This window comes from Eulemur rufifrons, chromosome 21, assembly GCF_041146395.1.
Source record: "Eulemur rufifrons isolate Redbay chromosome 21, OSU_ERuf_1, whole genome shotgun sequence".
Taxonomy (NCBI): Eukaryota; Metazoa; Chordata; class Mammalia; order Primates; family Lemuridae; genus Eulemur; species Eulemur rufifrons.
In genome coordinates, this window is record NC_091003.1 from 220,390 (window position 1) to 243,917 (window position 23,528).

Below are 23,528 nucleotides of genomic sequence, written 5' to 3' on the forward strand. Positions count from 1 at the left end.
AGGCCGGGTGCGGTGGCTCACGCCTGTAATCCTAGCACTCTGGGAGGCCGAGGTGGGCGGATCGTTTGAGCTCAGGAGTTCGAGACCAGCCTGAGCAAGAGCGAGACCCCACCTCTACTAAAAATAGAAAGAAATTATATGGACAGCTAAAAAATATATATAGAAAAAAATTAGCCGGGCATGGTGGCGCATGCCTGTAGTCCCAGCTACTCGGGAGGCTGAGACAGGAGGATCACTTGAGCTCAGGAGTTTGAGGTTGCTGTGAGCTAGGCTGACGCCACGGCACTCACTCTAGCCTGGGCAACAGAGTGAGACTCTGTCTCAAAAAAAAAAAAAAAAAAAAAAGATTAAATGAAGTAATACACATAAAGCACTTGGCTTATAGAAGATGCTAATAAATGTTTCATTTCCTTTCTGCTACAACTTATGGTTTTAAAATATCTTGGGAGCCACTTGGACATTTCACTTGAAAGTGAATTGCAGTCAGGAAACTGGAAATAGACGTAACCCAGGTGGACTCGTACTGTAGTGACCTTCTTAATTTCCCTGTCTGAGAAGCAGAGTGGTTCTTATAACTGTTCAAAATATTTGACTTCAAGGCAGGTTTTATTGTTAAAAGCCGAAATGGAACCCATTGGGATGAGTTAATTATTGCTGACCAAAATGGCAAGAAAGTAACTATTTCTACATTTCCTGAGAAATTGAAGCATTTGTGCTGTATGCATAAAGATGGTAAATTTTAAAGGCTAAGAACTGACCCTTTGGAAAGAAATATATGACGAAAATAGGAGGGGAAAGTGTTCAACTGAAAATAAAATTTTTATCAGATTTAAGAGATGCTGATTCGGACATGCGCACAGTGACACAGGTGCTGAATGCAGTGCTGGAGGGAGTACAATCTGTGGAACCTGTTTCAGAGGCACTTTGGCACATGTCACAGAGCGGAACTTAGTACTTCCGAGAGTACATCCCAAGGAAATAACCCATTTTTCTGTTTTGCAGGAGTGAGGGGAGAAATTATTTTTTTATTGTAACAGCCTTATTGAGATTATTCATATAACATAAACACCTTTTTAAAGTACATACGTCAGTGTTATACAGCCCTTGCCACTGTCTAATTTTACAATATTTTCATCCCCCCCCCCCCAAAAAAAGAAATTAGCAGTCATTCCCCGTTCTTCCCTCTCCTCAGCCCCTGGCAACCACTGACATATTTTGTCTTTCTAGATTTGCCTCTTTGGACATGTAATGTAAATGGAATTATATGCTGTGTGGCCAACTGGCTTTCTTCATTTAGCATAATGTTTCAAGTTTGATCTGGACAGTGTATATCAGTACATCATTCTCTTTTATGGCTAAATATTATTCCATTGTAGGATGTACAACATTTGACTTATCTATTCACTAATGAATAGATAGTGAGTGAGTGAACCCAAACAACTATGATGAACAACGCTGCTATGAAAATTCACGTACAGGTTTTTTTGTGTGGATATGTTTTAATTTATCTTGGATATATACCTAGGAGTGGAATTGCTGGATCATATGGTAATTCTACGTTTAACATTTTGAGGAGCTACTAGACTGTTTTCCGGAGTAGCTGTACAATTTTACATTTCTGTCAGCACAGTAGGTAATATGTGGCCTTTTGTAACTGTCTTCTTTCACTTAGTATGTTCAAGGTTTATCCATGTTGTATGTATCAGTACTTTCTTTTTATAGCTTTATAATAAACCTTGAATTCACATAGTATAAGGTTTCTAATGGTATTCTTTTTCAAAGTTATTTTCACTATTCTATCTTTTTTGCATTTCTATGTGATTTTAGAATCAACGTGTCAATTTCTACAAAAAGTCTGCTGGGATTTTAACTAGAATTGCGCTGACTCTATTGCTTAAATTGGGGAGAATTGCCATGTTAACACCATTGACTGCACTGATCTATGAACATAGTATCTCTCTCTATTTGTCTTTGCACATCATTTGATAATTGATTAATAATTCATATTTTTTATATTATAAATGAACTTTTTTTACAGTGTCAGTTTCTGATTGTTCTTTGAACAGTTGTTTTATAGAAATAGAGTTTGTTTTTGAGTATTGATCATGTATCCTGCAATGTTCCTAAATGTTCCTACTGTTAGTTCTGCTAACAGTAGTCTTTTGGTTTTCCCAATTTCATTATAAGATTTAGCATAGCCTCTGAGTTCCTTGTCAGCTTAGAGTTGAAGAATTGCGTAAGCTTATGAATTGTAATGTCAATACCTGGCAAGGAGTGATGTGCAGCAACCCCATTATTTGTCTTCATTTTCCTTTTAATGAAATATAATATTCCTCATAATATGGAACCTGGACATTTCAAGCTACTATTATTTAAGTAGTTGAATTTATAGGCAATTTCAGCAAAGTATTTGATTCTGAGGGAGGAATTGCTGTTTGTTTTCATGGTTGGAATTCTAACCATCTGTTCAAATTATATATTTTGGGGGGCGAATCAATTGCCTTGCTGATGATTTTGGGGGACAAGGAGAGTGTATGGTAAGGACTTTCATGTTTGTGGCTTGAGCAGAACTGTGTGGATCATGGTATGACTTATTGAGATGAGGAAGAATGAGGAAGCAGTGGATTTAAGATTATCAATTCAGCTTGGATGGGTTAGATTTTAGGCCTGTTTGCCTACTGTGTTAAATGCTTGTAGGTTTATTTGGGTGCTTGTAAATGAAGAAATATATTTTAGGTTAAAAACAGGCTCGAGATCCCATAGCTAGTCATTTACAGAATTAGAACTCAGGTCTTGGGTGCTCTGACTAAGCCCATGTTGTTATTCCCTTATGCTATATTATATCCCCAAGGCAGAAAAACATGCCTGGCTTTGGCAATAATAAAATGTTCCCTGGGAGCTACTAGAAATACGTAGCAGAGTTTGGAAGCTCAGCTGCCTGTGGAGTCCAGGCAGGTAACCGTGAGCCAGGTTGTAACATGGAAGAGCGGCGTTGTCTTTGGAGAACTGCGAAGTCCATGCCCACCTAGAGGGTTCACTGTTAATCAGCTCCAGCAGATTATTACCATGTGGGAAAAGGGTGCAGTATTGCCAGATTTTCTGATTTTTCAAGAGAGCTAGAAGTGTTGATTTTTCACATGAAGTCTTCTGATTTATAAATGTAGGTAGCTATCCTTTAACACACTGTGGAGACCAACCTTGCGTGGGTCCAACAAAAATATCTGTCTGCTGAATTCTGCTTACTGGCAATGTTTGGTAGGGTTGTACCCGTATACTGTGGAAGCAACAACAGATTTGCATGATGGGAAAAGGGTGGTAACCGCATATAATAAGCTCATTACTAGTGTTGAAGTGTAGGTTGCTTAGTTTAAACATGGTGCTTAGTCTGATGTTTGAGTTCAGTTTTCATATGGATCAGTTAATTATAGATGGGGGAGGGGGAATTGCTCCCTGCAGCTTTTTGCCTCCTAATTGCATGCTTTCATTTGCAGATAGGGCCGGTTTGGAATGTGTGGATTTTTGAGTGAAACCTCTTCCCCAGATGAGAAGAAGCCTTCAAGGAAGAGCTACTGGCAGTGAGTCTGCAGAGTCATCTGGATGCGTAATGTGGAATGTTCTAAGCCCAGATGGAGCTGAATGGGTGGCTCCACTGATGAGGAGTGGTAAGTCTGATTGTCCCCACTGATAATTAAATAACCTCAATCCTTTCCATAAAAATAGGACGACTTCTGCATTCTTAGCATTTACTGATGAACAGTAAGTTAATTTTTGTCACTGGGAAAGACAACAGTGCAGTTTAAGAGAATTCTTTATCCCTACAATGTATTTAATGTATGATTTCAGAATTTGGCTTTCTTCTTCCAGTTAGGCACATCTCTTCCTTTGCTTATGTATTTTTCTTTTTTATTTCTTCTTCATTCCAAGGCCGGAAATATTCTTGAAATATGCAGCCAACACTGAAGTGATGGTCATGATGGTTACCGGTATCCATGGTAATCTTAGTTGTAGTGGATCTCATTCCCTCTGGAAGTGACTGTTCTAGTAATGGATACGAGAGACAGTTCTGGCTGATGGGAGATAAAAGAGAACTCTGCAAGAGGCTTCTGGGGAAGGTTTCCTTGCATTTGAGAAAAGGAAGAAAAAAGATGGTCCCTCTTCTCTCCGGGGCTGGTTTTATCTGGATGTGACATCTGGGACTGCTGTAGCCATTTTTCTAGTAGCTCGAAGGCGATGCCTCCATGACGGAGGGCAGCACCAACAGGATTGCAGAAAAGTAGAACTGGAGCCCCGTTTACTGTGCCTACAGCCACCCTACCTGAATTGCTTTATTGTTTAAGTAGTTTTGCCTTGAGATTTTCTGTTATTTGCTATAGAAATCATCCACATTCGTTTGATTTCTTCCTTTTCTGATTACCCAAAGCCCTATCTTTTAGTGTCTCAGGCATTTCTACTTGATTATGTTTTATGCTGTTCAGGAATGTTTGAAGTCAAAGGCTATGTTTATATCCGTATCGTGTCTGACATTAGTGCGCTCTTCTTAGTGAATTCCTAAGTACATAGTTGTTGAACTGAATTATTTGAATGGTGGAGTATTTGAAAAACCAGTCCATGGAATTGAATAGAGATTTTCTTCTAATTCACGTCCTTTTCTTTAACCACACTACTTCCCTCTAGGATTACTAATGACGTTTGACTTTTTATTTAAGATGACTAGTGTGTAATATATGTTCAGGTGGTTAGTTCTAGTCTAAAACATATTGCTTGGATTTTGCCTTTTGTTTTTGTGCAACTTTACCATCAGAACCAGAATACGCGTACATGTTTGAGTATTGGCTTGCAGTCTAATAAATGGAATTTTGCTTTCTTCTCCATTATAAAACCTGAGAATAAACTTTGTGTTTTCTGTGCTAATTGTAAGAATGAGGGACGTGAACAGTAGGAAACATAGTTCAGGAATGATTTGTATTTGGCTTTGGAGTGCGCATTCACAGTAAGATTCCCTAAAGTGTGCATCCCCCACTGTGTTCCTAGGACCTGTGTTTTGGGCGGGGCAAGAGAAGAGGTGTGGTGGTGAGTATGGTAAGAGGGGTCTTGAGCCACAGGATGGATTATCTAGTTGCTTATATTTTAAGGCTGTATGAAGCAAACCACTTCTTCTTCTTTTTTTTTTTCTTTCTTTCTTTTTTGCCACAGTCAAGATATTCCTGTACTCTTTTATCTTTTAAGTTGTTATTATTATCTCAAAAAAGTATGGGGTAAGGAGCTCTTTTTCTTCTTGAAAATCTATGGTGTTGCTTTCAGTTATGTTAACAAGAACAATCATGAACTTGTGGTTTTGATTTTACCAGGTAATCTAGTAGTACATTTTGAATCCTTCAAAAAGTGATTTACATTAAGGGAAAATTTTAATTTTTTTTTCTTGATAGGTTGTGATGAAAATCTGGGAGAGTAACTTTTTAAGAAGATAGGGAAAGTTATATGATGTGCTTTACCCATCAGTTTAAATGCAGTAATATCATTGTTTAGTAATATAAGAAATTTAAATCACTAAGGTCAACTTTAATGTGCTTTGTTTCATATAAGTTTTGATGGATTTGTAGGAATGGATCATGTGTCTTACCTAAGCCAATCACGGCAGGCATGTGACTTAAGCCTGATCAGTCAGAATGAATCTTAGGACATTTGCTAGGAATGCTGGGATGAAGGCACTTTTTTTTCTGAATTTCAACCTGAAAACGTAGTCACTGTACTCCTGGCAGTTATCTTCTGACCATCAAAAGAAAGCTAGTTGAATAGGAAGTCAACACTGAAGGAACAGAGTGGAGAAAAACCATGCCCTGGTCACCTCAGTTGAGCTGCTAGCTCAAGCCTTCCGTGAAGGTGCTATGCCTTTACACTGTCAGTTATACGAGTCAGTAAACACCTTGTTTAATCCAATTTGTTTTGGATTTGTTTCTTTTACATGTATGTGAAAATGTCCTGATACATCCTTCTCATCTCTCATTCCATACCTTTATAATAAGAGCTCAAGCAACTCACTAAATCTTGAATTGTGAATTAGGCAGGTAAACCTGTAATACAGTTATGCCGGGTAGCAGATAATGCAATCTACTCACTGATTTTTTTTCAGTGCCAAATGCAAGGACTAAGGTGGTAAACAAATATGTAGTCCATGCCATTGCAAATGGAGTTTGTTGTTAAAACAAGACTGACGTTATGTGAACAGTCTTACTATGAATGTATTCTTATCAACGGAAGTTAGGGTTCTAGAAAAAAGGAGCATGTGTTCATCTACAGTGATTGGCCCTTTGGCAGGGACTCCTGCTGAACCCTTGGCACCTCTAGAACTGTAAAATAAACAATTATGGGCAACTTCGAATCTGGCTGACTTAAAAAAATAAATACAATAAGTCATTATTAATTATTTTTTTATAAGAAGAGTTTATAAAGGTGCAGGACCATAATCACTTATTCAAAATATTGGGAGCCACATGTGTTTTTAAATTTCAGAACTTTTTGTATTTTAGAAAGTTTAATTTGGTAGACATCCCTCATTATCTGTGAGAAATTGGTTCCAGGACCCCAGATGCTAAGTTCCTTATATAAAATGGCATTGTAATTACATATAACTTACACACATCCTCCCATATACTTTAAATCCTTACTTCTGATACCCATTATGATGCCTGTATATCACTTTATTCATGTGACAAATTCAAGTTTTGCTTTTTGGAACTTTGTGGAATTTTCTTCCCCGAGATGTTTTCTATCCATGCTTGGTTGAATCCCTGGATGCAGAACCCCTGGATCCTGAGGGTGGACTGTACATACTGTGTATTTAATGTGACTTCTCTGCTGTGGTTTGGATGTGATTTGTCCCTGCCGAAACAATTAGTGAGGCACCAAACGCCTGGTGGCAGGTGTTTGGTCAGGGGGGTGGATCCCTCCTGAGGGGACTAATGCCCTCCCCAGGGAGCATGTTCTCTCCCTTGTGGGAAGGAATGGGTCAGTTCCCCGAGAGTGGGTGCTGTAAAGTGAGGGTCCTCTCCTGTGTGGTCCCCCTTCACACAGGCCTGCTTGCCTTTCCGTTTCTCCATGTGCTAGTGCAGCTGAGGCCTTTACCGGCAGCCGAGCTGATGCTGGTGCCATGCTTTTGGTCTTTATAGCCACCAGAATTATGAGCCAAATAAACTTCTTTTATTTATAAATTACCCAGCCTCAAATATTCTGTTATAACAGCACAAACAGGTAAGACAATCTTTTTTTTTTTAAGGAATGGACAGGTGGCTTTTTTTTTTTTTTTTTTACTAATGATACAGATAATATCTTTTTTTTTTTTTTGAGACAGAGTGTCTCCTTGTTGCCCTGGCTAGAGTGAGTGCCGTGGCGTCAGCCTAGCTCACAGCAACCTCAGACTCCTGGACTCAAGCGATCCTCCTGTCTCAGCCTCCCTAGTAGCTGGGACTACAGGCATGCGCCACCATGCCTGGCTAATTTTTTCTGTATATATTTTAGTTGGCCAGATAATTTCTTTCTATTTTTAGTAGAGACGGGGTCTTGCTCTTGTTCAGGCTGGTCTCGAACTCCTGACCTCGAGCGATCCACCCGCCTTGGCCTCCCAGAGTGCTAGGATTACAGGTGTGAGCCACCGCGCCGGGCCTACAGATAATATCTTAACATTACTTGAACTACTAAATAAATGCCAGGCTCTGTGTAAAGTACTTTTCTGTATTATCTTAACTTACCTGTTTAATAAATTGTATTCATTTATATACTTGAGAATATTCAGAGAGATTAAGTGACTTTATCAAGGTTCATTCAGCTAGGAGATAGGAGAATTGAGTTTGTAACCTAGAGCTTTTGGCTCTGAGGTCTGTGCCCTTAACCGCTGTTGAGACTGTGGATTGTGCTGTGCTGCTCAGGGCCAGTGCGGAAGGCGTCATGTCTTGCCCACTGGGTTACTGTTCTTTTCAGCAGGGACTTTCTTGAGGACATGGTGAGAGAGGAAGGGAAGGGGGCAGAAGGGACTGCCTTGAAATCTTACTGTACAGGGAAAAGGAAAGAAAATTTTTAAAATGCACTTTTAACCCATCACATATCACAGCTACATGATGGGCTAAAAAAATTGAAACATATCTCTGATGCCACATTTTCTAAAATAAAATTCTATCAGTGTTGTCTGTCAGAAACACGGGAAGGGTAATCGCAGCCCAGTGTCCACTCCCAGGTTCATTCTGGGCACATCCGTGAGTATTTTCTGAAACTTGATTCCTGGGATTGGGATTCTAGGGGTAAGGATAACGGCACATTAGTTAGTCTTTTAAACTTTAATTATGAAGTTCTGGTCTGTAATCCTAGGACTATTCACTGAACTCATGAAATCTTTAGAATTATAATATTTTTTAAGTCTGCCCATTTGAGCAGAAAATATTTGTTATTTTCTTCATTTTTATTTCTTTAATTGGTATTGAGATTTAACATTTTTGATGTATTTTTTTTTTTTTTTTACCTGTTTTCATTTTTCCTTCAGGATTTTAAAAGATTTTAAGTGGTCTTCACAAATCTATTATTCTTTTGGAAGAGAGATGTAGAAAATGAAAAGGAATGGACTCTGGAGCCAGATTGTTTATTGCATTGGCTAGAACTTCTAGAACATTGTGATTATAAGGAGCATCTTGTCTTGTTCAATAATTAATGCTTCTGATGTTCCATTAAATGCTTACATTTTTGGAATGTTTATAATATTTTGACATAGAGCATTTTTTTCTTTTTTCAGATGCACCTATGTCCTAGGAACGATTAAGCATTATGTCTGCCTTTGAGTGTGCTTTATACATGTGAAAGAGATCACTTTGCTGGTTAAGACTGTTTAAAATCAGAAGTATATGTTGAATGTTGTCAATTCAGTTTTGACATCTGTATAGGCCAGATTTTAAAATGTGTTTAAAATGATCTTAAAAAGTGTTTAATTGTCACCGTGTTGCAGTTGCTACAAACTAAAAATAAAGTTATTTTTATCTAGTTAAACTGCACTGTAGTTAATCTCTGGTAGTCTACAAATATTTTGCTTCTATGATGGTTTCAAGAATATAGTGCTGCCTGTAATCCTAGCACTCTGGGAGGCCGAGGCGGGTGGATTGCTCAAGGTCAGGAGTTCGAGACCAGCCTGAGCGAGACCCCGTCTCTACTAAAAATAGAAAGACATTATATGGACAACTAAAAATCTATATAGAAAAAATTAGCCGGGCATAGTGGCGCATGCCTGTAGTCCCAGCTACTTGGGAGGCTGAGGCAGTAGGATCGCTTAAGCCCAGGAGTCTGAGGTTGCTGTGAGCTAAGCTGACGCCACGGCACTCACTCTAGCCTGGGCAACAAAGTGAGACTCTGTCTCAACAAAAAAAAAAAAAAAAAAAAAAAAAGAATATAGTGCTTATTTTATTTTTGTGCTTTTAAAACTATAGTTTTATAATATATTGACTTATATTTAATTTATATATGTCTTATTAAAATATCTATGTGGTCCTAATATGTAGGAGCTCAGTGAATATTTGTTGAATAAGTTAATTTTTGTAATTATCTGATGAGTGAGTTATCTTGATAGCTTATGTTTTCACTGGTGATAGGAAAAGATTATAGCAATTTTAGAGATGGAAAAAACTCAGAAAATATTTATGCAGTATTAACAGCTTTAGTATCCTGGTTTCATGGTCATTTGGCTGACATCTGATCCTGATTTTGCATTCTGACTTGATAGCATCTTGCTATGCGTACCAGTCTACTAGAAGCAATCTGTTGGGTTTAGGTATTGAGTCCTCCACCCCCCACAGAGGCAAAAGGAATAATCTGTTCACCAAATGTGAGAGAATGTACACATTGTAGAAATTGAAATTTTTTGAAACCCAGAAATACAATGGGATATTTTTTCACACATCAGCCTTAATGGCTCTGAGTTTCTCCCTTTCTAAATGTTAATATCTATAAAGAAGGAGTTTGGGAAACTTTCAGGGAATAGAATAATTGGTATTAGCTCTTCAGATTTGGGAATTTGATCCAATGTGAAAATCTTCACCTATAGCTAGAAAAAAATGTATATAAATATATATATTTTTAAGAGACAAGGTCTTGCTCTGTCATCCAGGCTGGAGTATAGTGGTACAATCATAACGCACTGTAACTTTGAACTCCTGGGTTCAAGCTATCCCCCAACCTCAGCCTTCCAAGTAGCTAGGACTACAGGCATGCACCACCATTCCCAACTAATTTTTAAATTTTTTTGTGGACATGAGGTCTCACTATTTAGCCCAGGCTGGTCTCGAAGCAATCTTCCTGCCTTGGATTCCCAAAGTGCTGGGATTATAGGCATGAGCCACTATATCTGGCCTATAGATAGAAAATATTTTAAAGTCTGATACTAGTTTAAAGTGCAGGGAATGGAAACTGATATTAAATTTCCAGTTTTTTAGTTAATGGTCCAGGTTAGAAGTATCTGGAAATAATTGCCATCTAAGGGGATATGCTTATGTAAATAGAGTGGGTGACCTTAATTAATTACCTGGCCATTGTTAGGGTGAGTGCTTTTCGTACACTAAAGCTCTGCCTGTCACTTCAACAAGCCTTTTTGGGGCAACACATGGTAGCTCACACCTGTAATCTTAGCACTTTGGGAGGTGGAGGTGGGAAGATTGCTTGAGCCCAGGAGTTTGAGAACAACAGCCTGGACAACAGCAAGACCCTGTTTCTTTAAAAAAAAAAAAAAATTGGCTGGGATCATGGCGCATGCCTATAGTCCCAGCTGAGCTAAGAGGATTGCTTGAACCCAGGAGTTTGAGAGTGCAGTGAGCTATGATTGTGCCACTGCAATCCAGCCTGGGCAACAAAGCAAGACCCTGTCTCTTAAAAAAAGAAAAGCCTTTTTTTTTTTTTTTTTTCCTTTGTGAGACAGAGTCTCATTCTGTTGCCCGGGCTAGGGTGCCATGGCATCAGCCTCACTCACAGCAACCTCAGACTCCTGGGCTCAAGTGATCCTCCTGCCTCAGCCTCCCAAGTAGCTGGGACTACAGGCATGCACCACCATGCCCAGCTAATATTTTTCTATATGTTTTTAGTTGGCCAGATAATTTCTCTCTATTTTTAGTAGAGATGGGGGTCTCGCTCTTGCTCAGGCTGGTCTTGAACTCCTCACCTCGAGTGATCCACCCACCTTGGCCTCCCAGAGTGCTAGGATTACAGGCATGAGCCACTGCGCCTGGCCTAGAAAAGCCTTTTTGAGCCCATTCCTTTCAGCTGGGACTTAGTCACATAGGTTTTAATTTTATGCAACTTAGTATATTTACCTGAAATGCTGATCTTTTAAGTGAATTAGGAGTGGAAGGTGGGAGAATGATCTTTTCAAGTCACAGTGTTAATTTTTCCTCCCCACACCCAGGGTCTCATGTCATTCTGGTTCTCTTAAACGTATAATAAACCACTGATTTTTAAGTTCCTATATAGGATGGAATTCTGAACCACTTACTTCAGCTGCAGTTGTTCTCTACCCTAGGGCCATAGAAAGTGGTTTGGAGTGCAGTTTCTGCCGCTGGGAAGAACTATTGATCTCCCTAACAAGGATAACTTTGCACTGATACATAGCACTGGTAGGCTGCAGCCCGCTGCTAGACGCGGCCTGCACTGTGTGCAGTAGCTTCCCTCGCCCTGTGTCAGGCACCACTGTTCTACAGTTGGACGGGCAGGGCTGTTTCTCAAAATGCAGGTCCCCTATAGCAGAATCATCTAAAACCTAAAAGATGATATAGAGAGTCACCATCATGATTCAGCATGTGAAAAATGTTATTCTTCTTTAATCAATAATATAGCATGATGCCAATAAAAATACCAGCAGGATTATTAAGGATTAGACCAGCTGAATCTAAAATTTTGTAAGGAAAAAATAAGATTCTCCAGAAAAATTCTTAAAAAAAGGAACCTTTAAAAAGGAACTAGTTCTTCCAGACATTAAAAGTATATTTTAAAGTTACTGTAGTCAAAACATCATGATTCAGGTATATGATTAGATAGATTAGTAGTACAGAATAAAAGCAGTCCCAAATTCATATGGAAATTTAGAATATAATGAAGACACATTTCAGTGTGAAAAGGAGATAAGGATTTTTTTTTTTTTTTTTTTGGCAGTATATATAGCTGGGTAGTCATCAGGAAAAAAATCAGATCCTTGAGAGAAAGAATACAGATTTTTTTCCTTTTTTATATTTGAAATTAGGGAAGCCTTTTAAGAAAATATTTTTTGAAAGATAGAAAATACAGGTACTCTGATGCATTGTTAGAGGAAGTAGAGGTTGGTACATTCTCTTAGGAGATTTGGGAAATATCTGCCAAAGTTTAAAAATGCCTACCAAAGGTTAAATGTATGTGTCCTCTGATTAATCATTTTTACTTCTTGATATTTATCCTGCAGATAAATCCTTTAGGTTTGGATTTACTTCATATTTCCACATGTGTGAATATACAGGTTATTGTTCGCAGCATTTCTTAAATAGTAAAATATTAGAAACAACTTACTTTTCCATCTGTCAGAGACTATTTATACTGATCTAAAAATGCATCCTTTAAAAACTGAGGGAGGGCCAGGCGCGGTGGCTCATGCCTGTAATCCTAGCGCTCTGGGAGGCCAAGGTGGCGGATCGTTTGAGGAGTTCGAGACCAGCCTGAGCAAGAACGAGACCCTGTCTCTACTAAAAAATAGAAAGAAATTAGCCACACAACTAAAAATATATATAGAAAAAATTAGCTGGGCATCATGGCGCATGCCTGTAGTCCTAGCTACTCGGGAGGCTGAGGCAGGAGGATCGCTTGAGCCCAGGAGTTTGAGGTTGCTGTGAGCGAGGCTGACACCATGCCACTCTAGCCTGGGCAGCAGAGAGAGTCTTTGTCTCAAAAAAAAAAAAAAAAAAAAAAAAAATCGAGGGAGGTAGTTTTTAAAAAGTTATTGCTTTTGCCTGATTTTCAAGATGTAGTATGAAGTGAAAAGGTAGGGTGCCAATGATATATGATACTATGTAAAAATATTTTTACATATACTGAATACCTGTGAAAGGCTACAGAAGAAGCTAATATTAGTGGCTGTGTTAGAGGAGAACTGGGTGGCTAGGGGTAAGGTGGGAAGGAGATTTAGTTTTCATAATTAATATCTTGAATCTTGGGTTTTGTGCCATGGTGATATAAGACCTATCTGGGGGAAAAAAAGTGATAGTTGGTTAAAGCAAAAAAAAATTCCACGAAATTTTCATCTTTATCAACTTATGAGAATCTCCAAGGGTGAAATTACCCCGAATCTCCATTGGAAAAATTTTTTCCATAGTACTGGTAAAAACCACATAACATTGGTGTAGTTGAAGAATAAATTTTTAAAAACTCCACATAGCATGAAATTTATCATGGTAATCATTTCTAAGTGTATGGTTTAGTAGCGTTAAGCATATTTACATTGCTGTGAAACAGATCTTGTAAAACTAAAACTCTATACTCATTAAACAGTAACTTTCCTTTTCCCCCTACCACCATCCCCTGGTACCCACCTACTTTATGTTTCTATGAACTTGACTACTTTAGAGACCTCATTTAAGTGGAATCATGCAGTATTTGTGACTGGCTTATTTCACTGGACATGATGTCCACAAGGCTCATTCATGTTATAGCATATGACAGAATTCCATTCCTTTTTAAGGCTGAATTATACTCCATTGTGTATGTACCATATTTGGTTTATCTCTTTATCCCTTGATGGACGTTTGGGTTGGCTATTGTGAATAGTGCTGGTATTATCATGGGCGTACGGACATCTCTTCAAGACCCTGCCTTCAATTCTTTTGACTGTATCCCAGAAATGGGATTGCTGGATCATGTGGTATTTCTATTTTTAATTTTTTGAGGACCTGTAATCATGTTTTCCGTAGCACCTGCACCATTTTACGGTCTCACCAACAGTGCACAGGGTTTCCGATTTCTTCACATCCTCACCAACACTTATTTTTTGTTTTTTTTTGATAATAGTCATCGTAAGGGGTATGAGGGGATCCTGATCTATATTTTTAACAAGCATTTTGATGTATTTCTCAGTGAGCTATGATGGCACCGTTGCACTCCAGCCTGGGTGCCAGAGGAAGACCACGTCTCTTAAAAGAAAAATCATGTATTTCTCATATACTTTAAAAAGCTTTATGAAGTTATGACATACACTTAAAGATTTTATAGTTTGATTACCTAAAAAATGCAACTGTTAGTCACTTTTTAGAACTGTTATCTGTGTGCTTTGTTTCTGTAATTTAAAGTACATGTTGTATAATCAGATTGTCTAGGGATAATACCCTTCACTCCCCCCCATTTTTTTCTTTTATTTAGTTAGCTGTAAAGGAATTGCCCGGGGAACAGACTCAGCTGTGTGTACTTAACCCCAAGATGTTTTGCTCACCTTAATTCTTTTCTCCAATATAGTTAAAATTCTAAGGTTCTACATGTTATAAGAATTCCAGTGGTATACCAACATTCAAAATATTATGTTTTAATAAAAAACTGACTGTCCTTTTTACTTGGCATGAGAGAATTTGAGCTGCTTAGTTTTAATTGAAAATACTAAGATCCTAGTAAAAAAGGGAAAAGAAGTATAAATTGTCCTTAAATTTTTTCCCTCCATTTCCAAGAAAATTTTAGGGTGTGAGTGTTCTGCAACAAAATCAATAGCTTATGGAGTATTTTGCATTTTGAGTAAATTCCTTGCGGTTTTTGTTTTCCTGACTTGAAGTTTCTGAAATTATTATTCTGGAACTGTTATTGCAGAGTGCCCATTCTTTCTGGCAGGTATTTATTCTTGAAAAGTATTATTTCTAAAATCACATCACTGTATGAGTATCCAGCTATTATAACCTATGACTACATCATGAGTATTAGAAGTCATTTTTGAAATAACTTTTACCAGACTTTAAGTTTCATTACTGTGCCATTTTCTCCTTTATGACTATTTTTATTTGGATTATTTAAGACTGAACTGCTGCATTTATTATTTCTGGTGTGTGAGTTGGTAGAGGAGGGCTCAAGTAGTTGTATGGCTTGGAAAGAGTGGGAGTTCAGTCCTCATTGTGAATTTTGAGAAGATGATGAAATCCTTTATATCCATTTCCATAGACCTGCATTTCAAAGACTCACATTTTAATGAGAATTGGTTGTGCAGCTGCAACCCTGGCAACAAAGCCTAGGAGAAAAGCATGGGGGCAGCATTCCAGAAATCAAGGCAGGCCCTGGTCTCATGTGGAGCTGAGCCAATGAAACAGATAAAATATAAAGCATTTGGTAGAAATAAGACCAATACTTTCTTTGGCACAGTGGATGTTGAAAATTTTCCACACATTTTATTATTTAAAAAGTCTAAAGCTGTCATAAGTTGCACATTCAATAAGAGTAGCTATATCATATTCTCTTTTAGTATAAAAATAAAATACTCTTGGAAGTTAATATTTCTGTGAATTATATCTAAAATGTGATTACTGGCCCATTCTTGGTGAAGTCTAGATGTTTTCAAAACACAGGGTACCAAATTTGTCAGATTTTTAAACACAAGCTTTGAGGTTTTAATAATTTTAAAAATTAAGTGGTCATAGCAGTTTTAATGTGAATGTCACATGGTTATTGGACGCAATAGATTCCCTTAAATAATACAATTTATTAAATATATTCTCCTAATACTGTGACAGTGACTAATCTATCATTAAACCATAATTTCATTATTACCTGGTTTTTATACAATTATGTTGCATCTGGGTTTTCCCTCCTATTATAATAGGAAATACTACAATAAAACATTTTTGTCCATATAGATATTTTGCTTTCTTTTGGATCACTCAGGATTATTTCTGTATTTGCAGAAGTGTTACTAATGCATTAAATGTGAACATTTTCAATAATTTCTGACAGTGTGTATGCAATTAGTAGTTTCTCTACTTCTTTCCCTTTATTGATTACCACATTTTAAAATGCATTGAATAGATGTGAAATGGTAGTTGCATTGTTTGTTTTTAATTTTAATTTCTTTAATTAGGAACTTTGAACATTTTAGAAGAAGCCTGCCAGCTTTTCCTCTGTGGATTGTAAATTTTACGTCCTTTTCCCATTTATCTATTGGAAATCCATTAGTTGTTTTAGGTACTAGCCCTAAGAATCTCTCAAATTGAATGTGGTAAACTTCTCATTCATTCTGTACATACATACCAATATGTACCAGACCCTGTTATAGCTTGAACAAAACATCATGATGTAATTACAAACTCCTTGAGCTAAAAGGACTCCTAGATAGTGTTTTCATTTTTCACCTAAGAAAATTGAGATCCCATCCCAAATTACATGATCAGTAATTAACCTTAGGGAATTGTGGCCAAACTGGAATTAAAGCTCTGTAGGCATCGTTGCCTCCATACTCTTCCATGTATCTCCTCTTTGCTCTTCCAGATACGATACCAGATTTCTTCCCACTGCCCCTGCTGCTTCTGCTATACTGTGGATTCCTGTGGCCTAAGCAAATCAGCCTAATCCTAGTCTCCTGGTTTAAAGAACCCACTGGTTTTTACCATTCCTTTGGCCGCAGTGATTGGTTTGGGAATGAGAAGTCAGCCAAGTTGATCCAGTTAGAGGGTAGCCTTGAATTTTCATGACCATTAAGTGCTAATAAGTATTTTTAAAAATGTTTACATGTTTTTACCTTTTTTTTTTTTTTTTGAGACAGAGTCTCACTCTGTTGCCCAGGCTAGAGTGAGTGCCGTGGCGTCAGTCTAGCTCACAGCAACCTCAAACTCCTGAGCTCAAGCGATCCTCCTGTCTCAGCCTCCCGAGTAGCTGGGACTACAGGCATGCACCACCATGCCCGGCTAATTTTTTCTATATATATTTTTAGCTGTCCATATAATTTCTTTCTATTTTTAGTAGAGACGGGGTCTCGCTCTTGCTCAGGCTGGTCTCGAACTCCTGAGCTCAAACGATCCGCCCACCTCGGCCTCCCAGAGTGCTAGGATTACAGGCGTGAGCCACCGTGCCCGGCCTGTTTTTACCTTTTAATTTGAATTATCTAGTTATATAGTTTCCAAACATGAGATTTTTTTTTTTTTTTTTTGTTGAGACAGAGTCTCACTTTGTTGCCCAGGCTAGAGTGAGTGCCGTGGCGTCAGCTTAGCTCACAGCAACCTCAAACTCCTGGGCTCAAGCGATCCTACTGCCTCAGCCTCCCGAGTAGCTGGGACTACAGGCATGCGCCACTATGCCCGGCTAATTTTTTCTATATAGATTTTTAGGTGTCCATATAATGTGTTTCTATTTTTAGTAGAGACGGGGTCTCGCTCAGGCTGGTCTCGAACTCCTGACCTTGAGCAATCCACCCGCCTCGGCCTCCCAGAGTGCTAGGATTACAGGCGTGAGCCACCGCGCCCGGCCCAAACATGAGATTTTAAAAACCATCTTTTTGTCGTTAATTTCTAATTTTATCCCATTTTTGTAAGAGAATACAGTCTGTCTGGTATTGATCCTCTCAAGTGTTTTGAGGCACACTTTTTCTATTATACGACCAGTGTGTGTACATGCTGTATGCTCATGAAAATAATAGGTATTCTGTAGTTTTTTTTGCTTGGATCTTTAATATCTCTACTTATATTGTTCTCTTCTTGATGAATTGATGTTAAAATTCTCAACTACACTTGAAGTTTTACACCTGTATTTGTGGTATTTATTCCTGACGTATATTGAAGCTTTCTTGTTTGCTGTGGATGTGTTCATGATGATGATACATTTTTGTTATATCAGTATATAATATCTGAATTTGTCCTTTATGATATTTTTTGCCTTAAATTTTATTATGATTGCTACCGTAGCTTTATTTTGGTTCATACTCATCTGATGTATCCTTTCTTTTTTTTTTTTTTTTTGAGACAGAGTCTCACTCTGTTGCCCAGGCTAGAGTGAGTGCCGTGGCGTTAGCCTAGCTCACAGCAACCTCAAACTCCTGAGCTCAAGTGATCCTCCTGTCTCAGCCTCCCGAGTAGCTGGGACTACAGGCATGCACCACCATGCCCGGCTAATTTTTTCTATATATATTTTTAGCCGTCCATATAATTTCTTTCTATTTTTAGTAGAGATGGGGTCTCGCTCTTGCTCAGGCTGGTCTCGAACTGCTGAGCTCAAACGATCCGCCCACCTCGGCCTCCCAGAGTGCTAGGATTACAGGCATGAGCCACCGCGTCCGGCCTGATGTATCCTTTCTTAAATATGTCTCTTGTAGGGACTATATTGCTTTATCATTTTTTACCTCACCATAAAATCTTTGGCCTACTTTGTTTTTAAATTGGCAAGTTCAACGCATTTACATTATTGTAATTCTTTTTTTTTTTTTTTTTTGAGATAGGGTCTTGCTCTGTCTCCCAGGCTAGAGTGCCGTGGCGTCATCATAGCTCACAGCAACCTCCAACTCCTGGGCTCAAGGGATCCTCCTGCTTCAGCCTCTGGAGTAGCTGGGACTATAGATTCATGCCACCATGCACAGCTAATTTTTCTATTTTTTGTAGAGATGGGGTCTCGTTCTAGCTCAATCTGGTCATGAACTCCTGGCCTGAAATGATCCTCCTGCCTCGGCCCCTGTTGTAATTACTCTAATTGGGCTTACTTTTGGTCCTTTCCCCCTTTCCTGCCTTTCATTGGATAGGTTGAGTTTTCTTTTCCTATTATTGTTCTTATGCTGGTTGTCCTTTAGACCCATTCCTGTTTGTTTCTGCATATTGGTTACACTTAAAGTAGCTTTTTCTTCCCCCACAAATGACAAATACTCTGGCGCACCCATATGTTCTCTGGGTGTGTGTCGTGACTCCCCGTCCCCAATGAATGTATTGCTAGTATTTTAGGTCAGAGTTTTGTTCGATATCAAGGCATTTGACTACTTTTACTTTGTCTCTCCCTTTTTCTTTTTCTTTTCAATATTCCTCCAAGATTGTGCTTAGTGGGCTTTATATGACATTCCGAGGCTTTGTGTTCTTGGGAATATTTTTGCCTAACATATTGGAATGATATTTCGTCTGGATGTAAAATTCTAAATGTAAAGTTCTTTTAATTCAAGACTTTTAAAATAGAAGTAACAATCCCTTACCTGGAATTCCAAAATCAAAAAAAGATCTGAAAACCAAAGGACTTTTTGTAACTCATTTGGCAACAAAACCCAACAAGCTGACATGAGGCTATTTATGGCTTATTTGGCAGAAGAACCCAACCTGAACTGACATGAGGGTATTTATGGCTTTTATTCAGCTCATTTAGTGAGTATTTACAGATTTTGCTTCAAAATATTAATGAGTTCAATTATGGGTTAGTGCCTTAGACACTGCTCTGGATGTTCTATAATATATGATATATACCATATTACTTTTGTAAAACCTGAAAAATTCTTGTTTTAGTCTGTTTTGTCTGTCTGTAACAGAACACCACAGACTGGGCAATTTATAATGAATCAGAAGTTTATTGGCTCACAGTTCTGGAGGATAGGAAGTCCAAGAGCGAGAGGCTGGTATCTCGCTGGGCAGAGAAAGCGAGGCAGCGGGGGAACTCGCCCCTTTATAATGAACCCCTCCTGATGGACGCACTCTCAGTGCAGGGCCAGCATGAATCCGTCCGTGAGGGCTGATCCTTAGTCCCAATACTGTTGCATTGGATATTGAGTTTCCAACACATGCTTTTTGGAGGATACATTCAAGCTATAGCAATTTTAAATTCTGAAAAAACCCTTGCCTCAAGAAGTATGGATTGTGAATTTGGGTTACTCCATCTTGTATCCAGTGTTACCTACTGCGATATATATTAATCTTATTCTTTTGCTTTGGCGTTGGTCTATTCTTTTCTTTCAGTGTTTTCGAATTTTTTCTGTGGTGAACTTAAATTTTCTAGGAATAGTTTCCTCTGTTATTTGGCTCTTTGAGCCCTTATAATATTGACTTCTTTTATCTTTAATTCTGGGAAAGTTACCCTCATTATTTCTTGAAATGCTTTATTTCTTCCGTCCTTCTGAAACTCCGATTATCTGGATATTGTCTCTTTTTCATGCTCAATATTTCTACCTGATTCTTTTTCATTGTTTCTTGTTTTCATTTCATAGTGCTTACATCTCTCATTGACTTCTTAGGGCTGTATTCTTGGATCCTCCATTCCAATAATTCTACTTCAGATGGCATAAATTGTTTAGTGTGTTGTGTTTCTTTTACAGTAGTTTTATGCTCCAGATGTATCTGTTTGTCTATGTCCCTTGGGGGTGGGTATTAGTTACTTACTCTAATGTTTATTGGAATTTGTGTCAGTCCAGGTGAGTTTAAGGAGAGGAAGGGCCTGAGTCTCAGGTCAGCCAGCCGCTGAAGTGCTGTTGAGTCTCCTCTTGGCTGATGCTGCATCAGGCAACTTCTGATGAGGGTTTGCTTCTTGCACTCTCAGAATGAGTAATATCGGGAAGAGGCAGTGTCCTTAGATCATAACTCCCTCTCGGCTCCGTACCCCTGGCCCTTGCTGTGGGAGCCCGAGTGGGGGCAGGAAGGGTGAGCGCCAAGCGGCTGTACCTGTTTCCACAGCTTTCCCCACAGGGCTTTCGTGTTGTCTGCATTTTATCTTGCTGCCAAAGACACCTAGGCTGTTGCTGCTAATTTCTGTGGTGAAGGGACAATCAAGGAGGGGCAAGGGCAGAATTCAAAAAAGCTTTTAGCTAATCTGTCTTTTAACTCTGACCTCTGCTGCCCTTTGCTTCTGGTCACCAGTTTCCTCTCAGATAAGTTCAGTACAGCTTCTGGTATCTCCAGCAGTTTCTGTTTGTTTTTGTTGCTGCTGCTGTTACTGTTCCTGGAATCTGGATTTACTTCCATGTTTTTTCCTTCCCAGGGTTGATTCTGTTGGGACCAGAAGCCTGTGACAGTTTGCAATCTTGATAGGAATTGGATGACCTCATTTGGGCCAATAAGGTTAGTTACACCAAGATTTCCTCAAAAACATGAAAATCTTTAGTTAAAAAGTGTATGCAAACAAAATATATACAAACTAAATGAAAATAATGATGTACGGGTTCCTGTTATCTATTGCCATATAACAAACTATCTTAGAACTTAGTGGTTTTAACGAGCAATTCTTTTATTAATAATTTACCTCTCATTTTTGAAGGTCAGGAATTTGGGCAGGTATTGGCACTTCTTCTTTTATTTATTTATTTTTTTTGAGATAGAGTCTCACTGTGTTGCCTGGGCTAGAGTGTCGTGGCATCAGCCTAGCTCACAGCAACCTCAAACTCTTGGGCTCAAGTGATCCTCCTGCCTCAGCCTCCCGAGTAGCTGAGACTACAGGCATGCACCACCATGCCCAGCTAATTTTTCTATTATTTTCTAGAGACAGGGTCCCACTCATGCTCAGGCTGGTCTTGAACTTCTGAGCGCAAGCAATCCTCTTGCCTTAGCCTTCCAAAGTGCTAGGTTTATAGGCATGAGCCACAACGCCCAGTCTCATATTCTTTTCGTAAAGTTGTAAAATTTTATTTTGTAAGTTTGCATATTTCTTGTTAGATATGTTGTAGGTATTTTATGGATTTTTTTTTTCTATTTGAAGTCCTATTTTTATATTTTCCTAACTGATTAGTATATAGGAACCTAGTAATTTTTATATGCTAATTTTTAATCCAAACACCATACTGAACACTTGAATTAGTTTTTTAAATTTTATTTTTGTTATTATTATCATTTTCTTTTTTCTGATGGGATTTTGCTATGTTGCCCAGGCTGGTCTTCAAACACCTGGATGCAGGTGATCCTCCGTCCTCAGCCTCCCTAGTAGCTGGGACTACAGGCATGCACTGCTGGGCCTGGTTTTCAATTAGTTTCATAGTTGAAATGCTTATTGTCTTCCAAATATCTCCAAATAGTGGCATTTTTTAGTTGTTTTCTGATATTTATACTGTTTATCCTTTTGGAATCTTAAGTGAATTAACTAAGACCTCTAGTATAATGTTGAATAGTGCTAGTGTTGGCTGAATATCCCTGCTTATCCTGACTTTTTATAATCGACGATGTTATCAAAGATTACATTTTCAACAGTGTTTTAAAAGATTGTGGAACACTTGCGTCCTATTGCCATATTAAGTATGCCTTGTAATTTTTTGTTGAACATGATGATATACTGGGTAAAAGGCGCCATGGTCGATAGGCATTTGTTGTGAGGTTTTATGTTTATCTGGTTGGGTTTAGGCCGTTTTACTATTTACTTTCACTATTTACTATTTACTAGCTTTAGGTGTTGGAGGATAAAGTTTCCTCTTGTGCCCTTATGTCTGTCCTCTCTTGTCTTTGAGTTTGAGACTAAGAAGGCGCTTGTTTCTTTTGTCATCCTGTTATGTGGGAGCCCTGTAGGTGTGTGACAAGGTGTGGGGGGAGGGGAGACATTAGACAGTGCTGTGGTTAGTTCTCAGGTTTTCAGTGAGTCTGTGCCCCTGGCTGTGACCTACACAAAAGTGCTTCTCAGTTTTGTTTTGTTTCTACCCCCAAGTGAGACAAAAAGGCTGGAGCAGACTGGAGTGGGATATTTATTTCCCCTCCCCCAACTAGGTTAGTTTTTGGTGAAACCCGGTTGGTTAGGCTCCGGTGAAAGTTTCTCTCGAGGGCCAGCCTTACTAGGAGAACAGAATGCGCTGGTGTGTTGCACCATGGCTGCCTTCCCCTCCCTTTGCTGGGGCACAGGAGACTTTCTCTGACCTTCACTGTGGGAACCTGGTAGGACGGTTCCTGGAGGTGAAACCCACAGACGTGTGGGGGCCTGCCTAAGACCAGGCACCCCTGGAGTCCCTAACTCTTAAACTTGTCTACGCTGAGCCTCCAGCTAGTCACAAATTACAGTTTAGATTTTCCTGCCCTGGTACTGGGTCCTGCACAGTTTCTGCATGTGGGTTTCTGTTCTGGCTGAGTTGTGGTTCTCTGTGTCTGCCTGCCTGTCTCTCTCGTTTGGGGAGCAGCAGTTTTCTGTGTACCCTCATTTCTCCAGTGGATCTGAGATGTTGGGTTTTCCATTTGTTCAGCCTTTTTCTTGTTCTGTGGATGGGAATGATGACTTCTAAGCTCCTTACAGATCGGAAACCAGAAGTCAAATTGCCATAGTTTTTCAAGATTGATTGATTGATTGCCAGTATTCACATTGTAATAAAGTGACTTCTATTCAGGCATGTTATAAAGGTATACTTATCAATAGCCAAAGTAGAAAGGCACAGATTAGAAATTTAAGTAGCAGGAACATAAAGCCTTAGAGTTGCAAGAATGAAACATCCAAAATACATTTTCTGCTGAGGATTTGCAACTTGTTTTTTTTTTTTTGCATATAATATTTAACATGTCAGCATTGTGTTATTGTTTAATAAATACATGTTTATGTGAAATATTCCACATAAACTCCATGGTCATCTGATTTCTTAACCTTTTGGCCTGCAGGGCCTGTGGTCATCATAG

General features: G+C 38.7%; 1 long non-coding RNA gene across 1 annotated transcript in view; it reads left to right on the plus strand.

Annotated features, from left to right (window-relative positions):
- The first annotated feature begins 3,519 nt into the window (after nt 1–3,519).
- LOC138401483 (uncharacterized) overlaps nt 3,520–23,528 on the plus strand; it is a 32,226-nt gene continuing 12,217 nt past the window's right edge. The window contains exons 1-2 of the long non-coding RNA XR_011236524.1: nt 3,520–3,662; nt 20,932–21,011. This is a non-coding gene — a long non-coding RNA (uncharacterized lncRNA). The remainder of the gene's footprint in view (nt 3,663–20,931; nt 21,012–23,528) is intronic.